General features: G+C 36.0%; 1 long non-coding RNA gene across 2 annotated transcripts in view; it reads right to left on the bottom strand.

Moving 5' to 3' along the window:
- Window positions 1–15,086, bottom strand: part of LOC141556196 (uncharacterized) — a 39,549-nt gene that overhangs the window by 16,503 nt on the left and 7,960 nt on the right. Inside the window, exon 3 of one of the 2 annotated variants that reach the window (XR_012486458.1) lies at window positions 4,636–4,935. The exons of the other annotated variant lie outside the window; for it this stretch is intronic. This is a non-coding gene — a long non-coding RNA (uncharacterized LOC141556196). Of the gene's footprint in view, window positions 1–4,635; window positions 4,936–15,086 lie in introns of those variants that run through there. 2 annotated transcript variants of the gene reach the window in all.

Genomic DNA, 15,086 nt, shown 5'->3' with positions numbered 1-15,086 from the left:
TGAAGTTGGAGTTTGAGATTATTCCTTCTCAAATATTATCTATTCCACACACACCCCTTTCTCTATTCTTTCATATTCCTATTTTTCTGCAGGAAAAATTTTAAATACTTATAGTTAATGTTGTGTATATGTGTATGTATCCTTTCCTTTATTATTTAAGTCTAAGTTCATAAGATCTTCCCCTCCATCCCTTTTTTGTTTGAATATCATTTTCTCATCAATTCTTTTATGTGAAAGAGTAATCTTCTCCCTCTTTCTCACTTCTCTGCTAGTGAATTTTGCTTCTTTTTCCTTTTCTTTCCTTTTTAACACCAATGAAATAGAATAAAATTATACTTTAGCCCTAGGTTTCCTTTATATAACTCTAACTGGAACCCTGAAAGACATCAAAATTAATAGGAGCATTTGTCTATTTCCCTCTAGTAGATTGTAAATGCTTCGTTGTTTTGTCTTTTCCAGTTGCTCAAATATATTTCTACCTTTTTAGGTTGCTCTTGACTCCTGTATTTGCATTTGCAGTTTTCTACTGAATTCTGGTCTTTTTATCTGGAATGCTTAAAAGTCCTCTCTATTCTATTAAAAAGTCCATTTTGTTCCTATAGATTGTATTCATTTTCCCCCAGTACATCATTCTTATTTGGAATTCTTTATCTTTAGCATTTAGGAACATCATATTCTAGGATTTTTCCTTCTTTAATATAGCTGTTATGAAGTCTTATTTGATCCTGACATGGATTCCTTGATTCTTGAATTCTTTCTGGTTGTTTATCATATTTTTTTCTTTGATCTTGACGCTCTGAATTTTGACTGTGACATTCTTGGGTGATTTTTGCTTTATTTTGCCTATTTTAAAACAGTCAATAAGCCCAGTATGTGACAGACATTATGCTAGACACTGGATATGTAAAGAAAGCCAAATAACAGTTCCTGCCTATAGAGAATACATATATCCCAATGGAGGAGACAAATTATATATAACACATACATGCATGTATCATATATGCATGCATACATACACATGTGTATTAGACAAAGGTAATCTGAAAGAAAAATAATTAAGCAAAAACCATATGACAGGTATTTTACAATGTTTTCAGTGTTCTGACCTAATAATTCTTCCTATTTTGTTCTGAGAAAGAAATTATGTTTCATTTGTCTTCTCTGGGAACTTTATGATTTCTTCATTATTCAGAAATAGGCCAAGCTTCCTTTTAAAAAAAATCTTTTGCTTCATTTCTTCCAATCAGTCTTATAGACTTTTAAAAAGGCTGAACCTCCCCTCTCACCCCACCCCAATCATCCTGTACTCATATTTATCTTTGGGGCATTCTTGACCCCATAGTGTTTTTTTATTGTGTTTAGTGTCCTCTCCCCTCCTCCCCCCCGCCCCCCCACCATTTATTCCCAACCTCAGTCTCTTGGATAAAATGATCTGGTTCTTTTTGATCTCGATCCCAATTATCTGAACTTCTATTTCCTCTGGTGTTTCTGTGCACAGAATGCTAGAAGGCTTCATTGTTCTTGGGAAAAGGTTTGCATTCTTTTAGTACCATCCTTAACCTTAGCCATCTCTAGTGAGAACTCTACAATTCTTCAAATCCTCCACTCTCAGTCAAGTCAAAAAACTGCTCATTTTCACTCCTCTTGTGGCATTTCTAATCAGGGTGCTTTGGATTTCCTGATCAGAGCATTATGGTCTTTCAATCCTAACCTTCATGTCCCCAATCAGAAGACTATAGATTTCAAGCTTCCCTAAGTTCATTCAGGTAGCTCAGGTACTATTTACCTGATTTGGCTTCCCCAATAGAAACTTTCTTCTGACAACTGTGGTTTCTGGATATCTGTAGTTCAGATCTATATGACTGAATTCACTATTGGTTTTTTTTGAATTTCTTGATCATTATTTGATCTGATGTTCCTTTTAAGACTTTTGATGAAGTTGGGAGATCTGGGCTCCTCTTTCAATTTTCACATCACCATCTTAAGTGGAAGTCCATTGATTACTGATTATTGATTACCCATTAATGAGTACATTTTAATCATAATTCACAGATTCATGGAATTTTAGAGCTGTTTATAGAGCCAATCCCTTCTTGTTTGTTACAAATGAAGAAAATGAACTCCAGAGAAATATTTACTTGTTCATGTCAAATAATACAGCAAGATTCAAGCTCAGGTTTTTGACTGCAAATCCAGGGTTCTTCCTACTATTTGTTATTTCTTCTTGTAGGAGTTTGCATAAGTTTTTGAGCAAGAATGATAGAGCAGCTTTGTCCCATGTTTATGTATAGGTTAATTAGGAAATATTAAAGAGACAGAGAATGAAAATGAGATTAAGTCAGAAGGCCTGAATTTTAATCCTGAGTCTTCTCAATTTAGGAAAGTTGCTTCCTTCTCAGTCCTTCAGTTATATCAACTATAAAATATGGTAACCATATGAGATGATACCAAAAACCCTTTCAGATCTAAAACTTACATTTCTCTTTCTCTAACTTCCCTTTGGGAGGATGGGGAGGGGTGTGTGGCGATGGTGATAATAGTGGTAGTGATGGTAGTTCAAAATAAAAATTTCCTATATCTTTCTTTTCTCCTTTCATTCATTTAGAGGGAATAAAGTAGACACTGGTCCAATTGCATAAGGCCTTTTGCAAAGAGTTTCTGAGAGAGAAGGATGGGGTGTCCCATCATTAGTTTCTTCCTGCTTTAGCTCTAGAAGTTTCAGCTTACCTATAAAGAGTACAAATTGAGTTCCCTCTTCTCTTTTCTCTATGCTTTGAGACTTTCATGTACCAGAGATTGTTTGGTTACATTTTATCAGTAAAATCAAATATAGATGCATCAATAGCTCAAGAATTTGTAAATTTATAAGTTCTCTGCATTGGTGTAGGTCATTACTATTCTAATATTAACATTTATGTAGTGTTTTTGCAAAATGTTTACATATATCATTTCAACTGATAATTAGTAGATAATTTTGGAAAATTGTGACTAAAAGATTCATGACCTTGTTGTAGAAGAAATTCTGAACTTAGATAAACTGTTTCTCAAATGTATATGTATGTATAACATAGATTCTGATATGAATACTTTGTAATTTATAGTCAATCTTGTTTTTTATTTGATTATTGCATCCTATGGACCTAAACCATAGTCTTAAGCACTTAAATACGTGTTGAATTTGTCCTCTGCTACACTGAGTCTTCTCAAGGGTAGTAAATACATTTAACCACCAATTTCAGCTTAATATATTATGAAAAAAATTGGGAGCTAGTAAGAAAGACCTATAATTGGAAACCAAGAATATAATATAGAAGGAGACAAGACTCCCCCTACTGGCTGTTTTGCAAGGTGGTGGCAAGATAAGAGCCTTAAATGGATCTAATGAACTCCTTTGGAAAAGAGAAATAGTACTTCCTAATCTATATTGCATTACAAGAATCTTAAGTTAAGAAACTTAATTCATGTTAGTATGAATTGAGAACATCTTCTCATGAGAGTCAGGAGGGGATACCACATTTAGGAATCTGGAACAAGTAAAGAAAGAGACAAAATTATACAGATAATTAGTTAGAGAAAATCATCATAGAGAGAGAAGGCATTTTAGAGGATACTGAGACTAATACCCCCATTTTACAAATGAGGATGACTGAGGTAAGATTTGAATTGATGTAATTAATAATTATAAGAACCATACTTTTTGGCTTATCTGGATAAAAGTAATATTAATTATGACATTGTTTAGCATTTATACCTAAATATGAAACACATTCACAATTAAACTAATTTCAGATTAATTTGTATAATTTGTACTTGATAACTACATTTTGATGTACTGAATTTTCTTGGCCTTCATAGTGTGTCATGAATATAGTAGTCATCTATTCATTACTTTTAAAAAATGAGGAGGAATACTAGTTGGGACACAATTAGTTTAGAGGGAAAATAAAGATACCCAACTCTGTGCCTTTGTCCATGCTATTCCCTCTACCTGTGTAACCTCCCCCATATATTTTTTTGTTAAAATCCTACCCAACTTTCAAAGCCCAACTTAAACTTCATCTCAAAACATTCCCTGATCTTCCCCATTAGCAATGTTCTTCTTTTTCTGAATTTCTAAAGTATTTTTTCATATCCTTGTATTGACACATCACATCTTGCCCTGCATGCTAGTTATTTATCTAAATTTTTCTACTTGAATTGACTTGATATAATTTAGTTCAGTGTACATTAAATCTTTATTCTATGCATAGCATTATACTGGGCTTGGGGAACAGGTGAATAAAAAATCTAAACAAACCACCCTCCCTGTCCACATGGAACTTATAGGCTAGTAGGGCATATGCACTGAAATTTATAATACAAAACCTTTTAGTAAATACTAATTTACTAATTAGCAGGAGCAAAATGCTATGTGTGTTCTGAGAGAGAGTATTATAGAAGGATAAGATAATATTTTATGATGAGTAGGCTGATTTCAGAAAAGCCTAGAACCACTTGCTGAACTGATGCTGAGAGAAGTGAGCAAAATCAGGAGAACATTGGACATAGTAACATGTGATGATCAACTATGGTAGACTTAGCTCTTCTCAGCTGCGCAGTGATCCAAAACAATCCTAATAGACTAGGGATGTAAAATGCCATCTTTATTCAGAGGGAGAACTCTAGAGATTGAATGAGGATCAAAGAATATTATTTTCAATACATGTTAAATATGTTAAAATATATGTTAAATCCAATATATGTTTACATATTTATACAGTTATCTTGCTGCACAAGAAAAAGAAGATCAAGAAGGGAAAAAAATGCAAACAAACAAAAGAAAGAGTGAAAATGCTATGTTGTGGTCCACACTCAGTTCTCACGGTCCTTTCTCTGGGTGTAGATGGCTCTCTTCATCACTGTTAATTCCTTCTTTTCAAGCCTGAAGTTGCTCTCCTTGCCAGAGTAAAAAAAAAAAAAAAAAAAAAAGAAGAGAAATAAAATTGAGACTTCTGCCTTGTCTCAATCATTTGTTATCATATTCCATTTGCCCTAAGTCACAGACCTATTCTTTCTTTGATCATCCTCTTTTTCTCAGCATAGCTTAAAAGAAAAACAAGCAAAAAACAAAAACTCTTTTATTGTCTTAAGCCTTTCTTGTCTAAGTTCTTTCTGTTCATCCCTGTCTCTTACTCTCATATCTAATCAATCTTCAAGTCTTGTCAAGTTCACTTGTGTAACATCTTTCAAACCCATCCCTTTTTCTTTATTCCCATTGTCACCATCTCTGTCACCATCTTAGTACAGACTCCTCATGATTACTTTCACAGGCTATCAAAGTAATTTCCTAACATCTTTTTTTTTAACCTCCATTTTTTCTTACCTATAATGCATATATATCCTGACTAGACTAATTTTCCTTATGTGCCACTATGCTCATGTCTTTCCTCTATTCAAAAAATTTCAGTGCTTTCTTATTTCCATCAAATTAAGTTCAAACTTTTGCCTTGCATTTTAGCCCTTATTTAGCATTCGTTAGGTACTTACTATGTGCCAGGCATTATTCTAATGACTGAAGATGCAAAGAAAAGGCAAAAATAATCCCAACTCTCAAAGAGTATTCTCTGTGCTAGATAAATTGGACTTCTTATTGTGCCTCAAAGACAGTCACTGATTTCCTACTCCCTACTATTGCTTATAGGCGGTAAAGAAGAACACGAGGACTCAAGTCAAGAAGAGTCCTCCTTAACAGTTCAAATCCAGTCTCAGATACTTATTATCTGTGTGACCCTGGGCAAATCAATTAAGCTTGTTTGCATCAGTTCTTTAGCTATAAAATGAGCTGAAAAAGAAAATGGCAAACCACTCTAATATTCATTCCAAGAAAACTGCAAATGAGGTCATGAGAAGTTGATTACAACTGAAAAATGTCTCAATAGCAAAAAATATCCTTGCTCACATTATTATTTACATCTGAAATGTTTTGCCCTACTCCCCAACTATTAAATTCCTAAATATCCTTTAAAGCTCAACTAAAATGCCATCTTTTTTTATTCTCAATAATTTATTTTTCCAATTACATATAAAAAGTTTTCAACATCCATTTTTGTACGATTTTGAATTCCAAGTTTTAAAAACATATTTCCATATTAGTCATTCTGTGAAAGAAAAATCAGAAAGATTTTGCCATTTTAGCAAAAAAGAAAAAGCAAACAAAAACTTGAAAATAACATTCTTTGATCCTTATTCAATCTCTAGAGTTCTCCCTCTGGATAAAGATGGCATTTTACATCGCTAGTCTATTAGAATTGTTTTGGATCACTGCACAGCTGAGAAGAGCTAAGTCTACCATAGTTGATCATCACATGTTACTATGTCCAATGTTCTCCTGGTTTTGCTCACTTCACTCAGCATCAGTTCAGTAAGTGGTTCTAGGCTTTTCTGAAATCAGCCTACTCATCATAAAATATTATCTTATCCTTCTATAATACTCTCTCCCAGAACACACATAGCATTTTGCTCCCAATACGTTTACTAATACGTTTTGTATTATAAATTTCAGTGCATATGCCCTACTAGCCTATAAGTTCCATGTGGATAGGGAAGGTGCTTTCTTTAAATTTCTTATTCAACCGTTCCCCAAGCCCAGCATAATGCTATGCATAGAATAAAGGTTTAATGTTTACTGAACTAAATTGTATCAAGTCAGTTCAAGTAGAAAAATTAAGATAACTAGTATGCAGGGCAAGATGTGATGTGTCAATACCTGCTATATAGGGGAGAGGGTGGGGGGAAGGAGAGGAAATTTTGAAACAGAAGATTTTGCAAGGGTCAATGTTGAAAAATTACCCATGCATATATTTTGTAAATAAAAAGAAAAGAATGAACGAAGATAATAAGAAATTTATACCCAAGATAAGTAGGATGATAATAAAGATCAATTAGTTGCCCCAAAGTTCAATTCATCAAGCCCTAATATCTCAGGGTGATAAAAGAATTTGCTTTACTACTTTTTTTTCTGAACCACTGTTAATGGATGGATGGCACAGAAGGAGAAAAGACATCACAGGACTAGAGAAGAATAAATATTCTGATTTTTCAAAAAGAGAGAAGTTTATAAAATATAGACAAATGAGTTTGACATTGCTTCCTGGGGAAAAACCTCTTAAAATGCATTATTAAAAGTATAGTTGGTGAATATCCAGAAAAGCAAGTGATAATCACATTGATCATCAAGAACAGGTAAAGTAAGATTAACTTTCATCTTCATCATCACCTTCTTCTTTATCATCTTCTTCTTTCTTCTACATCATTGCTGAGACAGTAAGAACATTGTAGATAGTTTAGCCTACATTTTATTTTTTTAATTTAAATTTTTTTTCATTGTTTCTACATTTTAACATTTGACAGCCTCTATTACATTCTTAAGGAAGAATTGGAGCAAGTAGGAAAAGTAGAATAGACAATACAATTAGGCACTATTGGATTTGAAGTTGTATCTACTCCTGTGAATTTGACTGAATGGCTTAATCCAAGGAGTAATCATTAATAGATCAAGATCTCTAGTGTAATGCCACCAAGGATTTATTCTGTATATTATTTTTATAAGTGACTCAGATAAAGAGTAGATGTAATGTTTATTAAATATGAAATAACACAAAGCTAAGAGGATTACTTAATATTAGATAACAGAATCAAAATTCAAAAAGATTTTAACAGGTTAAGATACTAGACCATATCATGGAAGATAGAATTTAGATGGGATAATTTTAAAGTCTTATGCTTGGGAATTCAAAAAATCAACTTGACAAATGGGGAAACATGCTTAAAGCATTATTTGTTTGAAAAAAGATCTAGGGGGAGGTAATTTGATGACCATTTTTGTTTTTTTCCTTTCCAGTTTGAGGCAGCAATTGGTGGTACAGTGGATTGAAAATTGGGCCTTGAGTCAGAAAGACCTAAATTTAAATCCAGCCTCAGACACTTACTAGTTATGTGACTCTAGGCACTTTAATTTTGCCTCATTTCTTCAAATGTAAAATGGGAATAATAATAATAGCAGCCGCCCAGAATTGAGGATCAAATGAGATATTTGTAAAGTACTAAGCATAGGAGATACTATATAAATTTATATTCCTTTCTCTTCTTCTTTTTCCCTCTTTCCCCAAAGGTCATTCTTCCTGTCAGAGAAAACTGAAAGTAAGATTTGAGCCTTATTTCTATCATTTGTTATCATTCTATCCACCTCCACTTTTTACTAATGTAGTTTTTAACCTTTTTTTTTTATATTTTTGGTCATACTTAACCTTTCTCAGCAGCTTCTCATCATCCTCAGCTTTCTATCTATTCTGTTAACTGCCCTTGCTTCTATCTTAAATACAAAACTTTTAAAACTCTTGAATTCACCAATGAATTCCCTGTGCATCTGCAACTGCCTAGAATTTTTTTGACAACTCCCCATTTTCCTACTCATTGAAAATACATTTGTTTCTATAGAGTTTAACTTTTGAGAGTTTCCCATCTCTCCTGAGCATACTTCCTTTACAAAAATTTAACATTTATCCTTTCTCTGATCTTATAGAGATCTACTCTCCAAAAATCTAAGATGAACAGATGAGACTATGTCTGACTTTTCTCTCTTCTTGAAAGCTGAAAGAACTAAATGTCCCTCTGGCATCTCAAACTTAATATGTCCAAAACTGAACTTATCTCATTCCAGACTACTAAACTTGTCTCTCCTCCCAAATTCCCTATTTCTCTACATGGCAACACCATCTGGCCAGGCACAGAAATTGAAAAACTTAGAATCATCAAAGACTCTTTGCTTGCCTTCATCCTTCATACCCAATCAGTTACTAAGTATTGTCAATTTTATCTCCATAATATATTTTCCAATTATCTCTTTTTCTCTATATACAATACTATCAATCCAGTTCAGATCCCAATCATCACTTGGCTAGGCTATTGTAATAGCCTCCTAATTGGTATTTCTAATGATAGTATATTTCTTCTTGAATCTATCATTCACTAAAACAAAAACTTCCTAAAGTAGTTTTAGACTTAAAAACCTACAGTGATTCCTTATTGCTCTGAGGGAAACATCACCTCCCAGCTTTCTAACTTGGATTTTAAGGCCCTAGACAATCAACTTCCAATCAATCTTTCCAATCAATTCATATTAATGACTTTCATACAATCTGTGTTCCAGCCAAACTGGAATTTCACAATCTCAATATGTATTCACTCTAGGGAGTGATCTCCAGATGACTAGAAGGACTAATTTCCAGATCAATAATGGGTGGTGATTATTTCCAAATGAACTAAATGTGGAGATTATTTTGGGAGTTTCCCAGAAGCCAAGTAGGAGGGTGGGAAGGGACTGAGATTCAGGGGATCATTTTAGGAGTTTCCAGGGGCCAGGAGGTGTTGAGCTTCAGGGTGTTTCTAACCTAGGTTCATCTTCCACAAAGGGATAGAGAGTATTTTATTTCAATCTATTTTAATCTCATCTTCCCATTCCTCGATTTTCCCTCTATCAGGAATCATTCCTTGCTCCAGCTCCCACCCTCAATCTTCATATTCAACTAGAGAGAAAACTACCAGATTTCAGATTTTCTATATTTCTGTGTTTTTCTTTAGTCCTGGTCCTATTTGGTAGTCTTTAAACTGGGGAAAAGCGTGATCTGGCATTATATCTTCTGTTTCCTGGGCAACACCCTAATTTAGGCTCTGAACAATTCTAATGTGGATTAGTATAAAAGCTTTCTTCCAAATTGGTCTGTCTTGTATTCATTCTCCCTCCATAATTCATTCTTACTCAGCTACCAAATCGATAATCCTAAAGTACAGGCTTGATTATGGCACTCATCTCTTTTAAGAAACTCTAGTGGCTTTCTCTTGCCTTTAGTTCAAATTACACATTCCTCTGTAGAGGCCAGCAGTAAGTAACATCTAGAGCTTCACAAGGGTTAATTACTCTGTAAGCTTGGGCTTGTTCAAAGATCCTCACCACTCTCTCTGTAATGAAGGTTGAGAATAGGACATATTGACCTTACTGACTTTAGTGGGATCAAAGAAGAACCGCTGATGAGGTTTAGATTTAGGGAACCAGAATGAAATTAGGGTTTATGGTGGTCAGGGAGTTAAATAAGGTCTAGTGGCAGGTTTGGAGTTCAGGGAACCAAATGGAGAGGTTTGGCCCCCCTGCAACCCCTTGGGATTCAACGCAAGGATAGGGAGTTTTGGGGACTCCCTTCCGGCAGTGCAGAGATTCTCTGTAAAGGAATTTACAGACCTGAAAACCTATATTTATAAAAGAAGTTTATTATAGGGATGGGAAGTAAGGTTAGAAACCCTAACAGAGCATTAAAGTCTGGTTACGGAAATAGGTGAGGATAAGAAGAGAATAACATGGGGGAAAAAATATTATTTCAATGGGCAGAACTATGGAAAATGGAGTTTTGCACTGAGAATCTCAGTGGACAGAAAGTCCTGGCAGTTGGGTAAACCACCGAGGTCCATCTGCAAAAACTTTAGTTGATGGAAGCTCATTATATTGCTTGTCTTGGGGGGAGAGGGGAGACAAGCAAATCAGAACGGGAGCTAGGACAATTGGAGCATGGAGGCTGGGAGAGCCCAAGTTGGCTCAAATCCAGTGGGGGCTGGGAACAAGCCTGGATCTCCTATGGGAATTCAAAGGAGTACTTTTGACCAGGATTTGTGAATCAAAGGCCCTGGCATTCAGAAAAGCTGGAGAGGATATGCCTCATCCAGGAGGGGCTAAGAATCTGACAGGAATCACAGATCAATAGGAAATATAATTTCTTAAAGGGAATACAACCTACTTCATTCCTCCTACAAGCAGTTAAAACTTAAATTCATTTAAGGAAAAAGGAGTTGGGGCAGGGTCTCTCATTGAGGCAGAATTGAAGATTTTCTCCTTCAAGGATTTTCAGAGTTTCAGGGTCCCCTCTTCACTGCTAGCACAAGGATGTAAATAATCTGGAAGTCACTATGTGAACATTAGGCATTAAAATGCATAAACTAGACCATTTGCGATTATGTTACTATAAATGGGTTGTTTGCTGCTAGTTATTGTTTAATGTTAATGTCTACATGGAATGTAACCATAGATGCACTCTAAGAGGTATCTGGTGTTATTGTAACGCTAGCTTGAAGAATATATAAACTCTGGCTCTCAGATCAATAAATGGACTTCCTTGCTAAAGTACCTGCCTCTCCCGTGTCATACTTTCTTCTTGGCAAGGCCCTTGAGCTGCTCACAAGTGGCACCAGAACAGGGACTAAGCCAAACAGAGAAGCAGCAAAGAAAAAGTACCCCGATGGAGATTCCAGAACAACAAAGGTAAGGGGGAAACAGCAGGAAAGCAAAAAATCAACAAGTGCAATGGATATTGGAGATAGAAGAGGAGTTGTAGTTTAATTTAAAATTTTGGGCTTCTTTAGTTTTATTTTGTCTAGTTCAACAAAATGTAACAATCTCAATCAGGAGAAAGACAGGTATATCTAAAAGTGCTTAAAAAAAAAAGAAGTAAAAGATAGGTTACTTATTACTATTGAACAATTAAAAGAATTCATGCACTATGTAGAGAAATGTTGTCCTTGGTTTCCTTTCCACCTTGGTTTTCCTTTCACACTCAACAAATGGGAGATAATAAAAAAGCAGATAAGTGAAAGATTGCGAGTTGAAGGTCCAAAAGCCTTTCTGGTAATAACATTCTCTATTTGGAATGGGTTAAATTTTACTTACAAAAGCTGCCCCCCCCAAAAAAAAAAAGTTCTTAGCTACAAAAACATTGAAAGCAAAGGTAGCTATAACCATGCATAACAAAGAATGTGGAGAGCAAAAGGAAAGAGGAGGAAATAGACTCAGGGAAAGAGGAGGCTGAAAAAGTGTAAGAGACATGGGGATTGAAGAAAATGCTGCCCACAGCACCACCGCCTTCTTCGCATCATCACTCTTATGATGATGTAGAAAAAGCAAGGAAGGCAGCATTGTTCAGTAGCAATGGAGTCTATTAACGGCAGTGCAAATAGCTTTCTTTTTCTTTTTGCAAAAAGCTTTCTATGTAGCTGAGGGAAAAGATTAAGAGGTTCCTTTAGATATGCAAATGTTGTGCCAGGTATTGGAAGTTTCCATAGAGAGCATCAGCCATTGGAATTTAAAATGCTAAAGAAGTTAAAGATGGGAACATCCCAGTGTGGGGCCAATAGCCCATATGTAAAGGCTTTAATAAACACTATAGTAAACTTAGTCCTGTGGCCTCTAGATTGGCTACAAGTAGCAAAAACAGCTTTGGATGGTGATGATTATTATATGCAGAAAGCTGCATGTTATAAGGAGTATCAAAAGATAGAATAGACACATGAGTATTAACATTACATTTGATCAATTAACAGGAACAGGAGCTTACAATCCTTTAAATCATTAATTGGGATATAATATTCAGGCTTATCAACAAATTGTCAAAGCAGCTAGGAAAGCATGGGTTCAGATACCAGGTTAGGTGGATGTCATTCACAAAAATATTACAGAAGCCCACGGAAAGCTTCATGGACTTTTTGGATAGACTAACACAGGCAATACAGAGAAGCAATAGTGATTGCACAAAGGTGTCAAGAGGTAGGAACTACAATGTATACAGTATGGGTAGCCATAGAGGTGATGGCTGCAGTAAAGAAGGGAGGTTAGAAATGTTTCTTTTGTGGGAAGCCAGCCCATTTCAAAAAAGATAGTAGGAAGATCAAGAAGCTGGCTAAACGCTCTGGTCCTTGCCCAAAATTGCCCAAAGAATGTCACTGGGCTAATGAATGCAGGTCACCACTGGGAAACTCCTTCTGAGGCTTAATCCAGCCTCAACAAACAATAGGGGCAGCTTTTCAAATGACTCCTCCCATGTCCATGCCATGGTAACTTTCATTCAACAATCAGTAGACTCCCTGGTTCAACAATCTGGTTCTTCAGTTTTTTCTCTTTTGGCTTTGATGGATGTTGAACTGTGCTACATCAAACACACCACCATCCCTTTGAAGGACCCCACCTCCTGGGATATGTGGCATTGTAACTGACACATACCATGCCAAAGTCCTCGGCATTATGACACAAACTAGTGTCATTCCCTTAGATCATAAAGGGCTATAATGGTGGTCCTACATATATTACAAGAGGCCAATATAATGATTAAAATGGATTATGTGATTGGAAAATTGATTCTCATCCTAAGCCTTATTCCAAAAAGGAACACATACAGTTCAACTATAAAAGCAGTCCTAGTGATGGGGATGAACTCTGAAACTGTTTCCTGTTTAATCTGTAAAAGAAGGGAGATTTGGGATCTCAGACTCCAAAAAGTCTAGGAAAGCATATCTTCCCAGACAAATGGCTTTATTCAATTGGAGATCTTGGTCAAATCATCCTCTAGTGATCTTTTGGGGATAGCCTAATCCTCTTCAGGAAATTCCAAGCTCCGGAAAAAAAAAGCCTTCAAAATGATTTTATTCAGTTGGAGATTTGGGCCTGTTATTCCTATTGAGTGGCTTAAAACTCCAAGATAAGTGTCTAGGCCTGGGGGCATCAACTCTCTTTTCAACTGGAACCAAGTCTCAGACTGCTAATAAAAAACAATTTTGAACTCCAAATCTCTGCAGAAGTCTGAAGCAGGATTATGCTTTGCCAAGGGACCTCTCTTCTTGGCACAGCTGCCTAACAGGACTTTTGCCCACTGTAAAAACATTCTCTTCTCAGTGATAACCTTTTGAGATTTCTCTGACAGGATCTTGCCACTGAGGAGTCTGTCTTCCTAGCAAAGCTGGCTTCTCAGTGCCAATAAAAATCTCTTTTGCTATTCAGACTTTTTGGGTTTGTGAATTCTTTCATGTTGAACCTGGGCTGATCAGAGGGGATTCTCACACCTCAATTCATTCCAACTAGATCAGCATCACCCAGGACATAACAATGACCTACTCTTAAAATACTCATTCAAAGGGAAAGGGTTAAGGGTTTAATAGACATAGGAGCAGATAGCTCTCAATTGCCCCAAAACATCAGCCATCATCATGGGCATTTGGACATTAGAAATGGATAATACAATCATCTAAGGTTTGATTGGGTGTGTAATTCCCCCCTCCCCAATGGTTAAGATAGCAGAGTGAACAGATGGAAGGAGTTTTTAGGTCATATGTCATCCCATAACTCCCAGTGACCTTGTGGAATCTGTTATGGGAGCAATGTGCTAGAGGCTGCTGGGGAGCCACCTGCTAGTGCCTGCTGGGGATCTAATTCTGACCCTCTGTGGGTCAGAATTAGATCCCCTTTCGTGTGAGAGGATGATAATGATACAAGGAAAATGAGAGGCAGTTGCATTCTCTGACCTCTTCCCTCTTGCCTGTGATATACTTCATTCCCAATTCACAAGCAACATCTGCGTTAGCAAAGGATGATTTGCAGTTCCTTCAAGTGTTATGATTCACAGCTGTGAGGGCTTTTGGAGAACTGATCGCCCCTTCACACTTAGGCATGGTCCTTATCAGGGGTCAAGATATACAGGACCTGGGCATAGAGAGAGGGACAAGGGATTTTTAATGATGCCCCCTGTTGAGAAGATGGATATTTCCCCCTATTCAATGGAAAGAGGGTTCTCCAATACAGGTGGAACTGTGGCTGCTCAACAATGAGAAACTGGAAGTTTGGGAAAAAGTGCAAGAGCAATTGGAGAAAGGACATATTAAGCCAAGCACAAGTTCTTGGAATTCCCCCATTTTTGCAATAAAAAGGAAATCTGGAAAATAGGGAATGTTAACAGACCTTGGAAAAATAAATGAAAAAATGAAAAGCATGGGAGCTTTACAACTGGGATTGTCTTCTCCCACTATGATTCCAGCACATTAACCACTCTAGGATATTGATTTATGGGATTGTTTTTATACCATACCTTCACAAAAACTGGATTGTAAATATTTTGCTTTCTCAGTGCCTAGCACTAATCTTAAGGTCTCACAAAGACGATATCAATGGAAGGTCCTTTCTCAAGGGATGAAAAATTGTTCCACAATGTGCCAATAATATGTTGACAAAATTCTTAACTCTA

This window comes from Sminthopsis crassicaudata, chromosome 2, assembly GCF_048593235.1.
Source record: "Sminthopsis crassicaudata isolate SCR6 chromosome 2, ASM4859323v1, whole genome shotgun sequence".
Classification (NCBI taxonomy): Eukaryota; Metazoa; Chordata; class Mammalia; order Dasyuromorphia; family Dasyuridae; genus Sminthopsis; species Sminthopsis crassicaudata.
This window is presented reverse-complemented; position numbering and strand designations above follow the sequence as displayed.